Source organism: Mus caroli, chromosome 19 (assembly GCF_900094665.2).
Source record: "Mus caroli chromosome 19, CAROLI_EIJ_v1.1, whole genome shotgun sequence".
NCBI lineage: Eukaryota > Metazoa > Chordata > Mammalia > Rodentia > Muridae > Mus > Mus caroli.
Genome location: NC_034588.1, coordinates 1248667 through 1262205, shown reverse-complemented (window position 1 = coordinate 1262205; position 13539 = coordinate 1248667). Strand labels below are relative to the sequence as shown.

General features: G+C 47.9%; 2 protein-coding genes across 7 annotated transcripts in view; one reads left to right on the top strand and one right to left on the bottom strand.

The window, feature by feature from the left end:
* Pc (pyruvate carboxylase) overlaps nucleotides 1-3477 on the bottom strand; it is a 109037-nt gene extending 105560 nt beyond the window's left edge. The window contains exon 1 of the mRNA XM_021151256.1: nucleotides 3368-3477. The gene's annotated coding sequence lies outside the window, so the exon portion shown is untranslated. The remainder of the gene's footprint in view (nucleotides 1-3367) is intronic.
* A 386-nt stretch (nucleotides 3478-3863) lies between these two features.
* C19H11orf86 (chromosome 19 C11orf86 homolog) overlaps nucleotides 3864-13539 on the top strand; it is a 13096-nt gene continuing 3420 nt past the window's right edge. For 2 of the 6 annotated variants that reach the window (XM_029472868.1, XM_029472864.1), the window contains exons 1-3: nucleotides 3864-4386; nucleotides 5291-5424; nucleotides 6840-7402. The gene's annotated coding sequence lies outside the window, so the exon portion shown is untranslated. Of the gene's footprint in view, nucleotides 4387-5290; nucleotides 5425-6839; nucleotides 7403-13539 lie in introns of those variants that run through there. The other 4 variants (XM_029472866.1, XM_029472867.1, XM_029472865.1 and 1 more) reach the window with 4 other exon arrangements.

Sequence of the window (13539 nt, the reverse complement as noted above, 5' to 3'; positions counted from 1 at the left end):
TTGGACTTGCAAACTTAATATGCCCCAGTACAGGGGAACACCAGGGCCAAAAAGTGGGAGTGGGTGGGTAGGGGAGTGGAGGGGAGGGTATGGGGGACTTTTGGGATAGCATTGGAAATGTAAATGAGGAAAATACCTAATAAAAAATATTAAAAAAAAAAAAAAGAAAGTGAATAGTCTCAAAGGCAGCTAAAGAAGTGACCTTGAGTTCAAGAGGTCAAGGGTAAGACAACATTAAAGTCTTGTTTTGTTGAGCAGTGTAAGAAGGAAACAGGGTTTCACTGTATAGTTGAGAATATTGGCCTCAGATTTTTAACCCTCCTGCCTCACCTCCTGAGTGCTGGGACTGCAAGCACAGGCCATAATGTCCAGCCACTTGGGAAGCCAGTTGAGGCAAACTTCCCATTCAGTAAGCAAATAGTTTATTCTCTTTGCCAATTTCCCATCTTCCACTTTCAGGTCCTCCTTCCTGGCAGGCAGTCACGGGCTCAGGTGAGGTCCCAGCAACTGAGCAGATGCAAGTTCTGCAGAGGACGCCTCTGGACAAGAAATCAGCCCCCAGGCACTTTCTCCACACAACTGCCTCTCACCCTCAGGAGCAGCCTGCACTTCAGTCTCAGATACAACTCAACACTAACGTAGCAGCAGCCAGGCACTTCCAGAGCACAAAAAGTAGGGGCTTATTCAAAAGAGGTAACATGCTACCAGAGGCAACAAAAGAGAAGACCCACAAGAATTTTCTAGAAGTAGAGTGACCTGAATGAGGCATCTGGCTCAGACAGAAAAGTATTCCAGAAAGATGAGACTCCCTCGTAATGACCACGGCCATTGCCCCAAACTGACTTCTTTCTGTCTTCCCCAGCTTCTGCCCTACTAGCCTCACTGGTTTTCACCCTGAGCTTTTCAAATTTATCCAAACCTTTATTAAGCACTATCTTGTTCCCATGACAGTGTTAGGGACAGAAATGATGATAATGTGGACTTTGGGAGGACACGCACCCAGCACACAGCATTTGGGATAGTGCAAGAGAAAAGCAGGAAGGAACTGGGTGTGCACCTATGCCAGGACTTGTGAAGTAGAGGCAGAAGGATGAGAGCTGAAGGTTAGCCTCAGTTACATAAAAACTCTTCTTTAAAAAAATGGGCTGGAGAGATGGCTCAGCAGTTAAAAGAACTGACTGCTCTTCCAGAGATCCTGAGTTCAATTCCCAGCAGCCACATGGTGGCTCTCAACCATCTGATGCCCTGAGGACTATGACAGTGTACTCACATACATAAAAAATAGACAAAATTAAAAACAAAAAACAAAATCTCTGCATGGTGGCACATGTCTTTTTTTTTTTTTTCTTCTTGGAAAAGCAATGTTTTTTCTTTTTTTAATTCTTGGAGATTATAATTACATTTCTCCCATTTCCTCCCTCCCTTTTCATATGCCCTTCCCAATCTTCTTCAAATTCAAGGCCTCTTTTTTCATATAGATAGATATAGTTAGATATTCCTAACTATAACTTACTCCACCCACATTATGTTGCTATGTTTCCAGGGATGGTCACTTGGCATTGAAAAACCAATTGCTGTGCTCTTCCCTGGGGAAGACTCCTTCCCCACTGCCACTTTCCTGAGTTACCCATCGTTCTCTGTGCAGGGTTGGCCTTGTGGATTCCCCTATCCCCATTTAGTTTAGTATGTCCATTGGTGTCACCCTTGATCAAATCACACTTAGACACCCATGTTGGTGAGATTTTATAGGTATAGCTTCTAACATTAATTATAAGGAGACACAATCTTGTAACAAACTCCCTGATCCTCTGGCTCTTAAAATCCTTCCATGCCCTCTTCTACAGTGCTCCCAGAGCCTTAGGCGCAGGACTGTTTTGTAGCCATTAGGGTTGGGTGTCAAGGGCCTTTAATCCCAGCACTCGGGAGGCAGAGGCAAGTGGATCTGAGTTCGAGGCCAGCCTGGTCTACAGAGTGAGTTTTAGGACAGCCAGGGCTACACAGAAAAACCCTGTCTAGAAAAACAAAAATTAATAAAATAAATAAAGACTTAGAGATGTAACTGTTGGCATGTGGTTGTAACCCAGCACTTGAGAGAGACAGGCAGTGGGGACAGGGGGATCATGAGCTCAAAGGCAGCCTGGGCTACACTGCAAGATTTTGTCTTCAAAAATGAAGAGTTTGAGAGTTAACAGTGAAGAATAGTCAAACAAGCTTTAGCTGGCTGTAAGCAGGTAGAAGGCTCAGCATGTCCACCCCCAACACGAGCATTTGCATCATATACAGGGAAAGGGTGACAAGCAGGAGGCTAGAGCCAGGATTGCTGGAGGCAGTGGGTGAGGGAGCAACGGGGAAGGCAAAGAGTGGGGCTCTAGCTGTGATCTAGGGACTGAGTCTATCTAGCTGGCTCTTCGGACTTCAGTTTTCTCAGATGGAGATCGGGAGTAATTAGCCTGGATGACCTGTTTCATAAAATGAAGAGACCTTCATTTTATGAAAGAGATTTTTAAGAATTTCAAACCTGCCAGAGACCTAGAAATCTTACTTGATTCCAAAGCTTGTGACAGGAGAAAAGAGCCCTGCAAAGGTAAAGCAACTCCCTCAAAGTACACAGGGCAGTCACTCTGGGAGGAACCTGCACGCACAAGTCCTCAAAGCCAGGGCTTCGCGATTGCCCAGAAGGGCACTTCCCAAACGCTGTAGAAATAACGGGCAGTGTCCGGGCACACCTCCTGAGGGGTTTGGGGCGGATGGATCACTGAATCTTGGGAGCCTCAGAATTCCTTCCACACCTGAACCAAAGTGGAACCCAGGGGCTCCTAGGAGTTTCCCCCTGAAGATGTGGTATAAACATCAAGAACAAGGAAAAGTCTCTCTCAACGCTCCCGGCATGGATTTCATATGCAGTATGATGGGGCTACTGTGAGCACCCCATTCTGACCAGACTGGAGTACGAGCCCTCACGGGAAGCTGGCGCGAAGCACTTTAGGGCTTAAAGCGTCAGTTTCTCTATCTCGAAAATGGGCCGGCAAGAGCAGGATTAAGGCCAACGTGGGCCGCCAGAGGGGCGGAACGAGTTGCCTGCGCCTGAAGGATGCTCCGGCAGCCAGGGGCTCCTGGGAGCCCAGAGCAAAGGAGGGGGGCGGGTCCGTGCCTCCCGGGTGCCCGAGGGAGGGGGGGAGGGACTGTGCACGTCCTGTCGCGCCGCGTCGTGCAATGCCGGCAGCCGTCTCCCCAACACTCGGGGAACCCACGTCGCCTTGGCGCGCGCCACCCTTACATAAGCGTCCCCGGCGCCGGTGCCGGTGCACTTCCACCCGCAGCGACCTGCACCAGGAAGAGTAAGGTGCAGAGCGCCGCGGACACTCACCTCCGCCCTGCCGCCTCTAGCCGTGGCCGCCGCCTCTGACGGCCCCTGCCTCCACTGACAGGGAACAGCTGCGGTCTCCGCGCAACCAAACTTGCTGCAGCCCTGGCTCCGCCCGTAAGACTTTCCATTGGTGGAGACAGCCCAACCCCTCCAAAGATTGGATGAATGGCCCTATCATTCACCGCTCCCCCTTTCAGGACTCCTCCCTGCACCCACCTACCCCTCGCGTTTAAGCCTTGGCGCCTCACGTCGACTCCGCCCCTCGCGTCCCCAGAAGACCTTGTGATTGGTGAAGAGGCGGGAAGAGCCCACCCCCTACGCGCCGCCGCCTACTCTCTTTTCTTGAAAGCCTCACGTGGGCCGTCTGGCGCGGCCAGGGCCCGCAATAGGCGGAAGTGGTCCGGCTGGAAGCTCATCCTGATTGGCTGACGGCGGGGGTGGGGACGTGCAATTCATTCACTAGGGTAGCACGTGTCTCTTAAAACCGCAACCATAACAGATGCACGGGGGTTGGAGCAGCGCTGCCAGACGCACGTACTCTTTAGCAGATACAGAAGAGGTCGCAGGAGAAGCGTTAGCTAAGGACACGAGGAAGCAGAGAGCGCCGGTACCACCTGGGGTTCAGTGTCTGCGTCCTGTAGAAGCTGCGTGTATGGGGGTGGTGGTCAGGAGCCCGCCTCTGTGTGACCTTGGAGCAGCAGCTTCACGTCTCTGAGCTCAGGTTCCTGATCAGCAAAGCTGGGCCGCTCAAAACCTTAAAGGTTTTCTTTCTAGAAGGTTCGGTGTAGCTAAAGAAAGTCACCCAAGCAACTCCAAAGTCCTGCCTTCCAATGATAGGAGACCAGACAGTAAATAAACTTAGTCCATCATCATTGATCAGGCCAAGAAGAGAAAAATAGACCATTTCCTGACAGGACAATCAGGAATTATGAGAACATCGCGTTAAACAATAATTTGCTTACTAACTCCGACTCTACTGTGTGGAGCTTGCCAGGGGGCTGCTGGGCAAAGTGGCACAGGTATGTCACACCAGTATTTAGAAGACTGAGGTAGGAGGATTTCAAGTTCAAGGTGGGCCTCTGCAGTATGGCTTCTCTCTCTCTCTTTTGTTTTTTAAAAAGAGGGGGAAAAAAAGGCAATTCCAACTTCTGGTCCCCCCTTTATCTGTCAGAACCCCTACCTTGCATGAATCTAATACAGCTATTTATTAGGAGAATATGGATTTCTATTCCAATTTTCCAGATTCATACATTACTTTTAAACACTAAGTATGTGTTTGGTGTTATGCTAGGAAGAGTGGTGAACAAGACTTAGTGTCAGCCATTGTATCAAAGACTTCATATGCCTAACAACAATGACAAAAAAAAAAAAAAAAAACAAAGCCAAGCATAACGCCACAAAACTCTAATCCCAGCACTTGGCTGGAGAATCAAGATGCGGGTTGGGTTTTTTTGGTTGGTTGAATTTTGCTTGTTTGAGACAACAAAGTCTTCCTATGTCTTGCCTGGCCTGGAACTCACTGTGCAATTCAGGCTGGCCTGGATTCAAGTGCCTCTGTCTCCTGAGTGCTGGATTAAAGGCATATGCCACCACACTCAACTGAGGAGCAGGAGTTTTAGGCCTGCCTGGGCAACATAAGAACTTGTCTCAAAAAAAATTATATCATTATTTATCAATGGGCATATCTGTGTATAAGGGCAGAGGTGTGTCAATTCACCTGGAGTTGGAGTTAAGTCAGAAAAAGAGTTTAAACTGTGTGACCTTGGGCAAAGGCCTCTACCTCTCTAACTGGATTTCCACATGAGAAGAGATTGCACGAAATGGTGACTGAGTCAATTACTGATCCTATTTACTCTTCGAGTACAGGAATACCTGTGATTTCCCCTACATCCTGTCTATAGTTAACTTTCCTCCACTATGTAGGTGTAAGACATGGAGCATGGCATACTTCAGAAAGGTTTGGCTGGCCATGGTCTTTGAGTGAGATGGTGTGACTTGATCCTTCTTGGTTCCTGTAAGCACTGAGTTCTGAGCAGAGGACATGAGGTTGCCTGAAGGTACACATGACTTCTACACCCACCCCAAATGACTCAGACATGAACAAAGAAACTGATGGAGGCAGAACCAAAGAGTGAGAGGACAGTTGTGAGCAGGGAACTGTAGCTCTGAGCAGCAGCTGTAGCACCTATTTTATGGAGCCCAGGTCTGCCCAGGCTTTCGTGTCTGTGATGACTTTCCCTGGCAGGGTTGGGGATGGCTCCCATTCCAGGTCCTGGAGGCCCAGTGACCAAGCTGCCTGACCTAAAGCTGGGGTGAGAAGCTTTAGCAGGGTTGGAAACTGCTTCTCAGCCTGGGCTCAGAACCACTCACTGCCTTATATGAGCCACTGGAAGTCAGAAACAGCTGTAGCCTCCCAAGCCACCCAAGCCTATGCCTGGGGACTGAGGGGACTGAGGGCCCTGCATTTCCATTCTGGTTTTGGAAACTCTCCAGACGGGTCTGCCTCCACACTGGGAGGCCTCCGAAGTATTTCCCAGGCCTCTGTGGTGATAAACTTCCTGGTGCACTAAAAACAAAACCAACCTGATTTCTGGGCTCACACCCACTCTTAAAGATTATGTGTCAGGAAGTCTGGGGTGGAGCTCAGAAATTTTTTTATTGATTTTTTTTTTTACTGATATTGAAATCTTGGGGAACTTGGCTATAATCCTAGGAAATTTCAACAGAAGGTGAGACCAGACAAAAGGGCAGACTTGGCCAGGGGTTGGGCTGTGATACATAGGATATGGACCCAGGACAGGAAGGGAGGGAAGTGTACCCAGCATCTCAGGGGCTTCTATAAGGCCTTCTTTGTGACTTCCACTTTATGGAGAGTGATATGGTTTTTGTCTTCTAACCCCTTGCTCACATTTCAATATAGACACTGTTTAAGAGTTGAGTCTGGCTGGGTGATGGTGGTACCATTTTTAAATATGATGTCAAAGCCAGGTGTAATTATTACACGCCTTTAATCCCAGCACTCAGGAGGCAGAAGCAGGCAGATCTCTGAGTTCAATGCCAGTCTGGTCTACAGAGTGAGTTTCAAGACAGTCAGGGCTACACAGAGAAACCTTCTTGACTTGAAAAACCAAAAAAGAAAAAAGAGAGAGAGAGCAAAAGAGAGAGAGAGTTAGTTTAGTTTGACAAACATTAGTTCATGATAAATAGAAACCAGTCCAGGAAAAGTAGTTAAAAGGATTGGAGTAAATTAAACTGGCCCAGAGGCCAAGAATCCTGTAGGACAGGGGACTCCAGGCCTCTGTATTTAAGGAAGGAAGGATCAACCAGAACCAACGACCTGTAACAGGGCAACTCAGCCGGGGTCTGGGCAAACAAGCTGCTATGAGGGGAGCCATTGAGGGATAGCTCCTTTTTCTTTGAGTGTTATTTTTTACTGCTTTCTGTGTATGACTGTTTTGCTTGTTATTCCCAGAAGCCAGAAGAGGACACCAGCGTCCCTGGACCTGGAGTTACAGGTGGTTATGATTGCCATGTGTTTGCTGAGAACCGAATCTGCATCCTCTGAAAGAACAGTAGGCAAGTGTCCCAGATCTTTCCTTTTTTAATGTTTCCATCTTCCAGATCCTCAAGGAATCCTGGCCACACTACTGGGTCTCTGGGGATTGTTTCCATCTGTCAGTACTGCTAAGCCATCCTGAGTCATCATGACAATGAGGGGAAGGTGGCCCTCTGGAAATCACTGGGTCCGTAGCAGTGTCCCACCAGTCCATGACCAAGCAGACATGGCTCGTTTTAGGAGCATAGCTGTAAGACCCTTGAGCCCACAGATCTCCAGAGAGATCAGGACTGTTAAGCACACAAGATTGTCTTTCTATTGAGAAAGATGTTTTAAAAAAGAAAGAAAGAAGAAAAGAAAAGACGAAAAGACCCTGTTCTTCTATCCAGAAAATTGAGGATTGGAAGTGACTAATAGCCTGGTGATCTGTGTTATCTGTTGATCCAGACCATATCAAGCCTCTCCAACCAGAGCCAGAGGTAGGTAGTAATCTAAATGGCTCTTCTAGCCATAGGTTCCCCCAAGCTCTCAAAACCAAGAGGAGAGGTGGCTGGTAACCCAGATGACCTCTACACTATCTGTATGAGTGAGAACAGGCCAGACCCTCAGGCCCTTAAGCTAGTACAGGTATCCTATCTTTAGAACCCATCTTCTTGGAAAAACCAACATGTACCCTGAGTCAAGTTTCTATGAAATTATGCTTCCTCATATACCAAGGACTGCACCAGGAAACTTTTTTTCTAAATTATGCTGGTCTTAAATATATTAAGAATGAGCCATGTGCTATTAGACTCTTGAGAAGTCTTAATCCAGGTTGATGAAGTCAGTCTGACCTGAGTTTTCATACTCATTTCTTTGCCGTTCCCTTCTCTGCCTGACACAGGTCCGGGTTCCCACCTGCTCTACAAGTTTAGATCATTGGTGCAATGTGCAAACTGCAGCTGTGCAAAGCCACCCTGTGCCCTTGCCTGGATATAGTTTTGGGTTGGAGGCAACTTAAATATCAACACCTCCCCCTATTGTGGTTTTCACGGTCCCTTAGTCCTAATGCTCTTCCCTCTCCCCCACTCAATCTTTTAAGCCTCTGCCTGCTCTGCTATCTGGTATGAGCAGTCCCATCTCCACAAGTTCTTTCAGCCATTCACCAGCACTGGGGAGCCTTGGCTACATCTTTGCCACACTGCTTGATTGTCTAAATAGATGGCCTCCAACAAGCAAGGGGATGAATGGCTCCCTTTCCCAATCTCACTAGGGTGACCATAGCATCCCCTTAGCCACAGCACACATGCAATTTCTGCCCTGTCAAACTGCTGTTTCAATGCCCACAAGCCCAGACACACAAAGCCTGTGTTAGATACCTCATCACAGCTAAGTCACTGCTACAGGTTGAGACCAGAGAGGGATGAATCTCCAACCCACTCAGAGCCACAGCTCCTCTGGTTGATCTAGTAACCTTATCAAGTATGAAGGGATGCTGTGCCCATTTGACAGGTGTGGATACTGAGGCTCCCAGAACTGAAGTGACCTCTGATCCCACAGCCTGGGACTCCCTGGCTATGCTTTTTTGTATTCTGCTGGTCACCTTGGATCACCTGGGAAAACCCTAGGCAAGAAAGAATAGACTTCAGATGTCAAACAAAGGGCTTTGTTTTTGACATTTGTGTCTTAAGGACATCTTAAGTCTTGAAGCTAGAAGGACTTTGAACAATGTGTTTCCAAGATCTCCCATAAGATAAGAAATGCCTGGTACCTGGCTGTGCAAATAGCTTCTCAGGCCTCTGCACAGACCTGTTTCTACAGTGGACTTACAATGGGGTGCACACTTGTGCTTGTTAACAAAGGGAGTTTGCGCACCCAGATGAGGAACACGATCAGAAGGCAGGACAAACCCACCATCACCCCTGCATATCTGAACAAGTGTTCTTGGCTCTATAAATTAAGCTCAGCTCCCATACAGGAAACCTTAAGCAGCGAGCGCTCTTCTGCTCCTGGGAGCTTTTTATAGGAGCTTTTAAGGGTAATCTTTCAGTAACTGTGAGGTTGTTGGCTCTTCACTTTGATTTGCCTAAGTGATCAGGTGGAGGGCTGTGGGAAGGCTTGGTGGGCAGAGGCACTTGTCACCTAGTAAGAAGGTTGGATTACTTGAACCTAAGAACCATCTCAGCTTCTCTGTCTAAAAACCAAGAGTGTAGGTAGACCAGTTGTCTGAACTAAGAAAGTTAGAGGCTTAGCTGGGAGGGTGCCTTATACCTGTAATCCTATCCCTTAGAGGCTGAGCCAGGCATGTTTCACAGTTCTGTAACCCTAGTTATGTGAAATTTCTTCCTGGGAGGCAGCTTCCTCCTCTGGCGAGTTCCTGGCCTTCAGCCTTTCTTTCTGCCCAGCATGAAATTCCTGGGAAAATGTTTGGGGACTTTTCTATCTTTTCTTTTCTTTTCTTTTCTTTTCTTTTCTTTTCTTTTCTTTTCTTTTCTTTTCTCTTCTCTTCTCTTCTCTTCTCTTCTCTTCTCTTCTCTTCTCTTCTTTTCTTCCTTCTCTCTCTCTCTCTCTCTTTTTCCTGTTGTTGTTGTTTTTAAGATAGGGGTGAAGGAGTCGGGATGTGGGGCTGTCCTCTATGAGTAGCCCTGGCTGTCCTGGAACTCTTATCTATAGACCAGGCTGACCTCAAACTCACAGAGATCTGCCCACCCCTGCCTCCCATATGTGCGGCCACCCACACGACACTGTGTGTAAGGCCACCCCTCCCCCCTGCTAGGGGGGTCTGTTATTTCAGCAGGTTGATAGCACAGGCATCTCAAGAATCAGTTTCCTTTCCTTCAAGGATGGCCACAGGGGAACTGTGCAAGTCTGAAGCCAACCAAGGCTACATAGTAGTTTCAGACCAGCCTGGGCAACAAAAAAGAACAAGGCCCTGGACTTAGGCTGTGCCATGTGTTTGGAACGCTACGCTTCTGCCATGGACTCTAGTATAGCTCCAGGGACCCCAGGCTCCCGATGTTCACCACCTCTGTCCTAGTTTGCTTTCCGTTGCTGATAAACATCATGACCAAAGCAATGTGGGGAGAAATGGTTTCTTTGACTTAAACATCCTGACTACAGCCCATCGTGAAGGGAAGTCAGGGCAGGAACTCAAGCAGAGACCATGAAAGCGCTGCTAATCGGCCTGCCTTTGTATACATACACTCCTCACTACCTGACCCAGGGTGACACCACACAGTAGGCTGTGTCCTCCCGTGTTGATCAGTAAACAAGAAGATGCTCTCACAGGCTTGTCCACAGTCCAATCTGATGAAAGTACTTCTGTAGTTGAGATTTCCTCTTCCCAGATGAGTCTAGCTAGGGTCAAGTTGACTGAAACATACAACCCCTCCCTCAAACAAACAACCCCCCCCCAAAACTAGTCACTGGGTATGTCAGTCACACTCCAGAGCAAGCCGAGGCCCAGGAGTGGTTGGCCAAAGCTAAACAGACTCTGTGGGGGTTTTGTGCACTTTTTGTTTTATATTATTGATTTTCTTATATTTTTGTCTGTTTTGATTTTTTTTTGTCTTTTGTTGTTGTTATTCTTTTTGAAGAAAGAACATGAAGTTGAGTGAGTTGGGAGGAGGTGAGGGAGGGGAAAGGATATGCTCAATATGTTGCATATATATTAAAAAATGTAATAAAAATTAAAAAAAATAATTAAACAGCATAGCCTCCATGTTCAGCTCCCTGGTCCCCATCTCCCATGAGAGCAGACTGGGCCTTGCAACATCCTTCTAAGAAACAGAATATAGCCGAGAGTGATGAATGTCACCTCTGATGTCACAGCCCAGAGCCTGGCTTCTGTCTTGCTCCTGCTCTCCAACCCTCACACTTGCTTACTCTGATTGAAGCAAGCTGCTGTCTTCTGAGTGGCTCTCTGAAGAGGATCAAGTGGCAACAGCCAACAAGAAACTGAGGCCCTTGGCCTAATCATAATCTATGAAGAGCAGAATTCTGTAAACACTTCCACGAATGAATGACTGAGCTTGACACTTGACAACGCATCTACCACCTGGCACCTGGGGGAGGGGGGAGACACTGTAGAGTGTCCTTGGGAGCCCTTGAGAAGCCTGTACCAGGCTAAGCCACTCCCAACCCCCAACAACCCCCCCCCAATACACACACACAGGAACAAAGAGATAATGACGGTGTGCTGTCTTAAGCCGCTAATGTTGTTTTAAGCCACTAAATTTCATTTAAGCTCTCTGGAGGTTTAGATGATATCCATAGAGGGATTAGTTCCAGAACCAGTAAAAACTGCTTGAAAAACCAAATGAGGACAGAGTATGGTGGCACAGGAATTTAGTCCCAACACTGGAGAGACCTTTGTGAGTCTAAGGCCAACCTGGTCTACATAGTGAGTTCCAGGCCAAACAAAGCTGTGAAACTCTGTCTAAAAAAAAAAGGAGGAGGAAGCAGGACGTTACAATGTCTCATCTGACATCTGCATTCCTTCCTTGGGTGATTTGTCATGTAGCAACAGGTAACTTAACAGCCTTCAGTATTTAACACTATGTCTGGTCCTACAGACACAAAGATGAAAATGGCAGTTTCTTAGCCTTCAGGGATGCTTGGTCTGGAGGGTTCAGATGTGTGATGTGTGCACTGTTCGTCTGCTGGCTGAACAGTCTACCTCACCCAGCACCGTGGGCTCAAGCAGATTTGTTGGGATGTATAGCTCAGGTCTAGACATGGGAAGATGAGGAGCTGGAGAGATGGCTCTCCTTTTTTTTTTTTTTTTTAAGATTTATTATTATTTTTATGTATGTGAATACACTTATCACTATCTTCAAACACACCAGAAGAGGGCGTTGGATCCCATTATAGAAGGTTGTGAACTACCATGTGGATGCTGGGAATTGAACTCAGGACCTCTGAAAGAGCAGTCAGTGCAAGATAGTTCTGCTGCTGCTCTTGCAGAGGACCCACCCTGTTTTATTTCCCAGCACCCACATGGTAGCACACAATCATCTCTAACTCTAGTTCCAATGGACTGACTCCCTCTTCTGCCTCACCCAGGCCCCAGGCACACATGTGGCATACATACACGTGTGCCAGCAGGAATGAGTACATAAGATAAACCTTTAAAGTCATGTAAAGCGTGTAAGGGGTCAGGACTGGCCAGGCGAAGCGCGTGCAGGCAGTGGGGGGGGGGGGGGGGCAGGGTAGCTGCTTGTATTTTCTTCTGTCTCCAGTGAGTAGAAGAGATGGTGTTAAGACAAGAGTTGGAGGCCAGGCAGTGGTGGTGCACGCCTTTAATCCCAGCACTTGGGAGGCAGAGGCAGGCAGATTTCTGAGTTCGAGGCCAGCCTGGTCTACAGAGTGAGTTCCAGGACAACCAGCGCTACACAGAGAAACCCTGACTCGAAAAGAAACAAAGAAGACAGGAGTGGGGTCCACAGCCCAGTTGGTAAGATGCTTGCTGAGCACACAGGAAGCTGAGGACCATCCCCCAGCTCCTCAGAAAGCAGGCCTTGTGGTGCAGGCCTGTAATGCCAGCACTCAGGAGGTGGAGCACTCACTCAGGAGATGGAGCACTCAGGTGGAGGAAGGAGTCTCTCTCTCTAAGGTTGAGGCCAGGCTGGTCTATGTATCGACTTCCAGGCCAGCCAAGGACACATGGAGAGAGTTGGTCATGTTGTCTCTTCACAGCAATAGAACACTGACTAAAACACCCACTAAGCTATCTCAGCAGCCCCAGGGCTCCATCAAAGTTTCTCTGGGTGCCTGCTAAGACTAGCAGATATTAAGAGAAACATCGCGGAGGGAAAACTCCAAAGCTGAGAGGGAGGAAAGAGTATGAGGTCAGGCCCAGGGAGAGAAGATGGAAGTGAGCCAAGAGGCACATGCAGGGCTTCTCTCCCCACAGTGCTGCAGCCAACAGCCCAAATATGAGGGGGCAGTCCAGGATATCCCATTCTATCTCAAGGGCTTCAAAGGCAGGCTGACCAGGGTACTACTGACCAACTATTTCTAGCCAGATGCTAATCTCTGTAAGCTGCTTCCTGATCTGTAAAAGGTGATGATGATGCAAGTGTGGAGGCACCTGTAGTCCCAGGAACTCAGAAGCAAGAAAATCATTTGACTTTAGAAGTTCAAGGCCAGCCTGGGCACAAGAATGAATGTCATCAACTTGCTTTGAATATGTGTCCGAGACCCTCTGCACCCCAGTTAATTCACACAATGACCTGAGTTCTTGTTGTTGTTGTGTTTTCTGAGATAGGGTTTTTTTGTGTGTAGCAACCCTATCCTGGACTTGTAGACCCAGCTGACCTCAAACCCACAGAGGTCTTCTTGCCCTTGCCTCGAGTGCTGGAGCTCAAGGTGTACGGTGGTGGCCTGCCTGGCTCTAGCTTGAGTTCTTTGTCACTCTTACACTGAGGGGACCAAAGAGAGAAGGATGTAACCCAAGGTCACAGAGCTTTAAGCAGTGAAACTGCACTCTACTTAGAAGACAGTGGTCCCTGGAGCCAGAGCTTTTAACCATGTGCTTTGCTAGAACTGAGGGCAAAGCTAAGGCTGGAGAAATTCAGTTCTCCTGACACCGACCCTGGCCCTGTCCTGCTCTCTCTCTCTCTCTCTCTCTCTCTCT